General features: G+C 40.6%; 1 long non-coding RNA gene across 1 annotated transcript; it reads left to right on the top strand.

The window, feature by feature from the left end:
- The first annotated feature begins 652 nt into the window (after positions 1–652).
- On the top strand, positions 653–3231 carry LOC109940612 (uncharacterized). The gene is made up of 4 exons (XR_002263218.2): positions 653–892; positions 2058–2126; positions 2551–2878; positions 2965–3231. It is a non-coding gene; the product is annotated as an uncharacterized lncRNA (long non-coding RNA).
- The last annotated feature ends 5080 nt before the right edge of the window (positions 3232–8311 follow it).

The following is an 8311-nucleotide window of genomic DNA, read 5'->3' as shown; positions in this document are numbered from 1 at the left end:
GGCACCGATATAGGTTCTTTCCCGAGTGTAGTGGCCCTGACACTCGGCAAAGAGGCACGTTTTGCCGAGTGCCATATAAAGCACTCGACAAAGAACCTGACATGGGGACCCGCTGACGGATTCTTTGCCGAGTGCTGGTCGGCAGACACTCGGCAAAGGTAACTCTTTTGTCGAGTGTCACCTAAAACACTCGACAAAGACGCCATCTCCGTCACCCCGGTGCCGTGACGGCGGCTTTTCTTTGCCAAGTACTTCTTGTCGAGTGCCCGAGAAAAAGTACTCGGCAAAGAAGGCTTTGCCGATGCAATGTGTGCCGAGCCCTCTTTGCCTAGTGCGACACTCGGCAAAGCCTTTACCGAGTGTTTTTCAGACTTTGCCGAGTGCTTTAGACACTCGGCAAAGCCGTCGATTCCGGTAGTGATAGATCCAACTCATAACTTGCCATGTATGAGACCACTCGTACTATTTTTTTTCTTTTACACCAATAAATAAATAAGAATATCTTTACTACTATAAAACACCGATTTTTCTTGTTTCTACTGTCGCCCTTTTTACAAAAAGGTCCTTATACTTCTTTGTAATTTAAACCGTGGTCCAAACCTTCAATACAATCCACCTGCACGTCGCACACAACCAAACCGTAGCCCCTTGCTCCTAGCTGCCAACACCCCCCTCCCTCGCACTCCCCGCTGGGTAGAAGAGCCGTGGTGCCTACACCTTCGCCCACTGGCAGAGCACCAGGTGGTTGATCTCCGAGCATTGTTGGCTCGTTGACGATGGAGAAGAGAAAGGGCCTCGCTCGGCGTTGGGCGGTGGAACTCCCAGATGCCTCCTCCTCCCCTGTGGCCCTGTCGTTCTTAACCCGTCTGGTTTTGCTAGATCAGCGCCCATGGTAACCCCTACTCCTCCTCGTTCATACCTTCGCTATGTCCCTCAATTCACGTGCTTGCTCTCTGGTTCGTAAGGCGACACCGCGGGTGCGAACTAGCGCACAAACTCCGAGGCCACATGGAAGGCGTAGGTTCGTTCGATCGGTACCATATTGCTTGATTGTTTTAACCCATTATTTTCCACTAGAACTTAATCTGGGACCGCTAAATTTAAACTAACAGAACTTAGATTGTGAAATATAGTACAATATTATGTTTGGCTAATTGTTGAAAACCCCAAATGGCTGCAATAATAGGCAAAACTACAATGTTTAGGTACAGTATCCATGTTGCTTGATTGTTTTAGCCCATTATCTTTCACTGGAACTTAATCTGCCACAACTCACAAGGGGGTTATAGATGCTCGATTGTCCATGTCATGGTGTTATTTCTTTACGGCAACGACGATTTCCTTCCCGTTTCCCAAACCCCGATGCCGGTTGCCGAGCAAGCGAGTGGGCCGTGGTGCCGCTATCGTGGCGACACCACACCTATATATAATCAATTATAGAAATTCGTCTAACTGTAGTTTTGGGGAATATAAAACATGCTTTATATGTGACACACTCATACCACCAACCTCAAAGGTAGTAAACATTCCATTTGACCAAATATACTTAGAGAATGTTTGGTTTCTAAGGACTAATTTTTAGTCTCTCCATTTTATTCTATTTTAGTCTCTAAATTGTCAAATACGGAAACTAAAACTCTATTTTAGTTTCCGTATTTGGCAATTTAGAGACTTAAATGGAATAAAATAGAGGGACTAAAATTAGTCCCTAGAAACCAAACACCCTTTTAGATTTCACATCTTGCTTGCAATTGATCACAAATTGAAGTGTGTGAAAAAAGGTAACATAACCACAATCATGATTTGGAAGGCCACATTTTATGGGAATCATGATACTTCTATAATTTACCTTCAATATAATCTGAAAGTTTTCTCCTTGTTTATTCAATAAATGGTTGACTAAGTTTCTAGTTGCTTATATGTTTTTATCACTTTCGATCATCTTCTATAGCTACGCTTTGTTTTGATCACTTTGGTTTATTGGTGAATCAGAATATCACTTTTTTGGATCTTGTTGTAAGTTTTTTTTTTGCTTATCTATTTTCTACATTTTGCAGGGTCTTCTTCCTTTGATACTGTCACAACCTTCCAAAGTATTCTCATTGACTTTGAAAGATCAGCTTAAGGTGATTATTACATGCCTATCATGTATTCTGCAGCTAAAGTAATACCTGGCTAATTATTCACCTTTTTATGCCTGCCATCTAGCTTCAAACAGCGGCATAAGGCAATAATGCCAATTGGCTACTTATTCACCTTTTTAGCAGTTTTGTTGCCACAGAAGATCAGCCAAACCGATGACATGATATGGCTTAGCTATTTTAACTTTTCATTGCTTTATTAGCAAAAGGTAGTTTCCTTTTTGTTTTTTATAGCTAGGTAATGGCCTCTTGCAATTGTCCTCTAACATATGTGTTTGTTTTAAGTTTTATTTGAATTTAATAATGAGGTTGTTATACTAATATTTTGAAAATGCACTTTTTATGTTCACTTAATACATATTCTGTCTTCCAATTGTCCTCTAACTGAAGAAATCGTTGCCACTGTCAGACCCAGCTGTTCAGCATGCTCTACAGGTATTCAACAATTGCGAAAGGGCCTCTAGCTGAGTTGGTTAGGTGGTCTGAGTAGCACTCCTCAGGTCCTGGGTTCGACTCCCCGTGGGAGCGAATTTCAGGCTGTGGTTAAAAAAATCCCCTCGTCTGTCCCATGCCAAAGCACAGGTCTAAGGCTCAGCCCCGGTCGTGGTCGTTCTCACATGGGCTTCGATGCCGCTGTGTATGGGTGGGGCAGGGGTTCGGGGGTTTTCTCGACCTGTGTGAGAAGGTCTTCTTCTTAATTCAATGCCCGGGGGCTGTCTTACCCCTCGCAGGTCGAGGTATTCAACAATTCCTCATGTGTACGCTTAGATAGTTGATACGCCTCCTTGCTTCAGGGACTCAAATTGCTTCATTATGCAAATAGGCTTGCCCTACCTGATGATGGGACCATCACCACTGTTCGACCTAAGCCTGCAACGCTGGACTTCCTTGGGCTTGGCATTGGAGGGACCATGGATGGCTCCACGGCCAACAATGGCCTCCCGGCATTAATGGTTGGAGGATAGCTGGATATGGGGTCTTCGGCACAGGTGCCTGCGTTGGGAAGATGCCAAGAGGAAGACCAACAGACGTACGATCCTGTGAAGTTTTCTCCTTTTTTCTGCAATGCCTCGGCTTGTCCATTCTTTCAGTCACAGATGTGCTTTTGGTGGAGATAGAAGCTCTGTAAGATGTGGACCTGTACGTAGCTCGATGCTCCTCCCAGTCCTGCTCTCTGTCTGATAAAAAAAATGCCCTTGAATTGATACAATTCGATCCCAGCAGATGATCCAGAGGTTCAAAATCACCGTGCTTTTCTGAAAGTCATTGCATTTTCAAAGATGTATTCTGAGTTTTCTTGCGCATGTCCTACTTGAGAAAAATTGATTATTTAGAGCGTGTTTGGCATGGCTCAAAACTCCAAGTAGGAGTTAGCCGGAGCATGCCAAACAACATAACTCTAAAGTTGTAAACTCTATAGAGTTTTTTAAGCTGCAGTACAATTTTTTGGAGTACCTCTTTTGCTGCTCCGAAAACTTTAAAAAAAGAACTTAGTCATGTAGTTTGGAGTTATTTACCCGCCATTGCAACCGGTTATGAGAAACAATTTAAACTCTGGAACAGAGCTGCTTCACACAGAGTGTTAGAGTAAAACTGCTCTGAGATGAAGCAGAGCCATGCCAAACACGCCCTTAATACCCTTAATGTATATATAAGTATGTGGTGAATCCAATATCGTGTAGGCAGGTATTCAAATTTCGCTCAAAATTTGGCAAAATTCACCCAAATTTTCCGTTCTCGCCACGGTGGAATCGGAAACCGAGCAGTTTTTTCGAGATTTATTTTCAAATTTTAAAAAATCATAAAAAATATAAAAAATTCTATTAAAAACTAGAGGGTTCTAGGAGTTCAAATATATATTTTTTTGTTCAAAAATTCATCTTATGGTGCCAAAAAAATCGATTAGTTTAGACTCTTAACCCAAACCCGCGCGTTTCTAGGCGAGATCCACTATCTTCACGGCGAATCCCGACGCTAACCACTATGTATTACTATATTCCGCCCATTTTTTAGCATTTGGCACCTTGTATTCCATATTTAGTGCAGTATATATGGTTTTGGTTGGTGATTAGTTGATTTACTAGTTTATTTTGGGCGGTATAATGTGAGCAACATATATATTACCATGTTATGTAGAAAATAGTTATTAGTTGCTAGTTTGAAAGTAGTTGATATTTTAATTCTATTTGATAGTGAGCAACATATATGCCTTACTTGTTCATTGTCACATATATTACTGGTATTCCTTACTAGTGGATGGTTGTTAGTTGGTATATTAAAAATTGTTGATAGCTGTTGTTTAAATGTAGTTATTAGTTGGTATTCCTTAATGGGGTATGAGGCGCTACATGAGTTAGTGTTCGTGAACTATACTAGGGGTGAAAACGGTCGGTAACGATCGGAAAAAAACCTCTCGTCGTTTTCACCCGCATAATTTTTTGTTCGGCCGGAATCGGTAAACGGGAAAGTTGGAAACGGATAACGACCGGTAAATTCCGGTATATCGAAAACGGATAAATCCGAGCAAAATAGCTCAGAATTGATCGGGAAACGGTAATTGTAATCGGAAAAGCTCACAATAAACAAATCCTAACCACACAATTGTTCATTCACAGCCACAAACAAGTCTCATTCACAAAAGTACACAAAACATAATCTTGTCCACATATAATTGGCCATACACTTATACATGTCCACTCAAATTTTAACACACAATACATAAGTCTTAAAACACGATTGTTCATTCACATCCACATACAAGTCTCAACCACACAAATACACAATACATAGTCTTGAGTCTTGACCACACATAAATGATCATACATGTTCACAGAAGTTTTAACCACGTAATAGATAAGTCTGAAACACATGATACATAAACTAGAAATCATGTGGCATGTCGTATGGATCACTTGATATATCTTCTATGACATCCGAAGAAGTAGATATCACATCTAAAATCTCCATGTCTATAGGAAAGGATGGCACAGGCGTGGAAGCTGAAATGCAAATACAAGACAATTTTAGTACAAGAAAATCTTGTATAATTACAAATAAAAAGGTATCATGTGCTGGGCTGCTAGTCTCATAACAAATTAACAACACTACTAGTTAGTGAATTATCTGGTCTCAAGAAGAGCAGCAACTATAATTGTTACCTTTGTTTGTTGCAGCTATCTAATCTTTGGTGCAAATTAACGCTTCCACCATCTCAGGATCAAGGCGACTACGGTATGGATCAATGACCCGCCCACCAGCACTAAAAGCAGACTCTGAAGCAACAATTGACACTTGTATAGCCATAACATCACGAGCCATCTGAGAAAGAATGGGATATTCTTCTTTTTTGTTCTTCCACCATGACAAAATATCAAACTCACTTTGCTTCAGAAGTGGTTCTAACATATACTTATCCAAGTCATTACACTTACCAGTACTTGGGCAAAGATCATCATACAAGAAGGCATCAAGCTCAGCATTGGAGACACCAACTCTAGGAGTGAGACCACTCATAGAAGTCACAGTACTCTTGCTTGAAGTTGATGTTGTAGGTACTGAGGTAGCATAATGTTGGAACATTTTTCTCAAAAGAGCCACAAACTCATCAACATAAATTTGGTATAAGTCACCATGGAACTTTCTCATATAAAACTCTATGAGCTTTTTCTTGTATCTAGGATCAAGAAATGAAGCCACAACAAGTGCACTATTGGACTTCTTCCAATATTTCTCGAACTTTTCACTCATAGCAAATGCCATTATCTTAATAGTCACATCATCAGAATATTTCCACTTGTCAAGAATGTCCTTTATGTCACAAAAACCTCTATAAAACAAGTTTGTTGTGGGATATGAAGTACCAGATAGTAGTGTTGTAAGGTTATAAAATATCTCTAAGCACTGACTAATTGTTACAGCCATGGTCCATTCATCATCAGAAGGAAAAATCTTTTCATACCTTCGGCGATCTTTAGACTTGAGCCTCACAAATGCACCACTGTAGTACAGTACATCACTTAGCATCATATAAGTTGAGTTCCATCGAGTTGAAACATCTTGATGGATGCCTCTTGTTGTTTCCAAACCACACTCAGTAGCTAAATTCATGAGCTCTTCCCACTGCAGTGGAGACCCTTTTACAGTCAACACAAGAGATTTAACTTTTTCAATGGTGCTAGCAATCACGTTCATACCATCTCTAGCTACCAAATTCAGCACATGACAAGCACATCTGATATGGAAAAAGATTCCATCACATACCAAAGCAGCACGAACATCCTTAAGATTAGTAATAATATCACCCACTGCCACTTCATTAGCACTAGCATTATCCAAAGACAAAGAAAACAATCTTTTCTCAACATACCACTTGCACATAAGTTCTGAAAACGATAGAGCTAGCTTTTTACCAGTATGTCGCCCATGAACATGGAAGAAGCCAATGATTCTCTTTTGAATACACCACTCATGATCAATCCAATGTAAGGTGACACATATATATGATTTGTTTTGGCGGGAGGTCCACATATCCATGGTTGTACTAAACCTGCATTCAACTGTTTTCAGATGTGCATACAATTTATTTTTCTCTTCCAAATACAAATCCATGATATCATTCCTAACAGTCACACGAGACTTCAATGGAAAGCTAGGCCTTAACGATTTAATGAAATCCACAAAGTAGTTATGCTCAGCCATTTGGAAAGGGTACTCATGCATTATAATAGCCAGGTAAAATTTTTTCAAGCTATCTTCCTGATCATACTTGTAGGTTTGGACAAGTGTGAGATTTGTGCCATGGTCTTTGTCTGCCTTGAGATGTTGCTGTCCTTTCACAATACTATGTGCTGTCCTCAAATGGTTTATAAACCCAGATGTTCCTTGATAGCTCTCAGCTCTATACATTGCCTTGCAATTTGGGAAGTTGCAATGTCCCCACATCTGGTTGTATTTCTTCCCATCTATCTCAACTATCTTCTCTTTTTTGGTAAAGTATTGCCAAACTATGGATGTGCACCTCTTCTGCCTCTTCCCACTAACATCAACTTCATTTCTATCATCAACCTCAACAACATTTGAAGGATTAACAATATCCTTATCAACACTAGCAACTGAAGGTGATGACTGGGAATGACTTGAAGAAGATGATCCAGCAATCATAGGTGCAGCTCCACTACCAACTGCAATGGTCTTCCTCTTTGAACCTAGAAGTTATTGATGGACATAAACATTTGAGCATGTGAGATTGGCTTCTACGCATCCTAGCATTGCTGTTGGGGACTTGTTCTCAAATGCTTTGCCTTAAGAACAAGGCAACATAAAATGTTAAATGTCAATATCCTTCGTCCATGAAACATTATTCCCTTGAGGATAATGGGCCTTGGACGAAGGCTGATAAGAGCATAATTACGAAGCTTAAATCTTCGTAATAAAATTTCAGTAAAAATTATGAGATAACACAAAACAAAAGGTATAAAAGGGATAAATACATCATAGACGAATTACATTGTATCTACTTAATATATTGAGTTATTGAATACAATAATACCTTTGCCTTGGCAAAAGGTTGGATTCCGGAAGATGCTATCGCAATTGCCCGAATGCGTGAACAGTAACGGAATACTGTTCACTATTTATAGGCACAGGACACAGCCTGTGAGGAATTACAAGTATGCCCCTTACAAAAGCTTACAACATTGACTTAGACCTTTATGGACCAAAAGGTCATTCTATCTTTAAGTCGGTTTGTAATACCGAAGCTTCACGAAGAGGAACCTTCGGCTATCTTATACAAACAGCTTCAGCCGAGGACCACTTCTTTCTATAAGACCTTCGGCGACGAAGCATAGTCCCAACAGTAGCCCCTTTCGCGGTGCTAGATCGTTTTTCGTAACGAGCTTGATCCGTGAAAAAAGTCTCTTAAGCTTCGGAGCGCCGAAGGTCTAAAAAACACCTTCCCTGAGCTCGTTGTCGAGAAACGATTCAATCTCCCAGCGTGTAGCGGCCCCACCTTGCAGAGTTACTGTTCGGTCTCTGCGGTCCACCACGCAGCGAGTGCGAGCGGGTGTCCGCCTGGTGTAAAAATTCTGGCGCTTCGCCTTCTTACCTGCAGCACTATATAAACAGACGAGTAGGTGTGAAGTTACCACAACATTCATTGCTATTTACAC

This window comes from Zea mays, chromosome 6 (assembly GCF_902167145.1).
Source record: "Zea mays cultivar B73 chromosome 6, Zm-B73-REFERENCE-NAM-5.0, whole genome shotgun sequence".
NCBI classification, from domain to species: domain Eukaryota; kingdom Viridiplantae; phylum Streptophyta; class Magnoliopsida; order Poales; family Poaceae; genus Zea; species Zea mays.
This window is presented reverse-complemented; position numbering and strand designations above follow the sequence as displayed.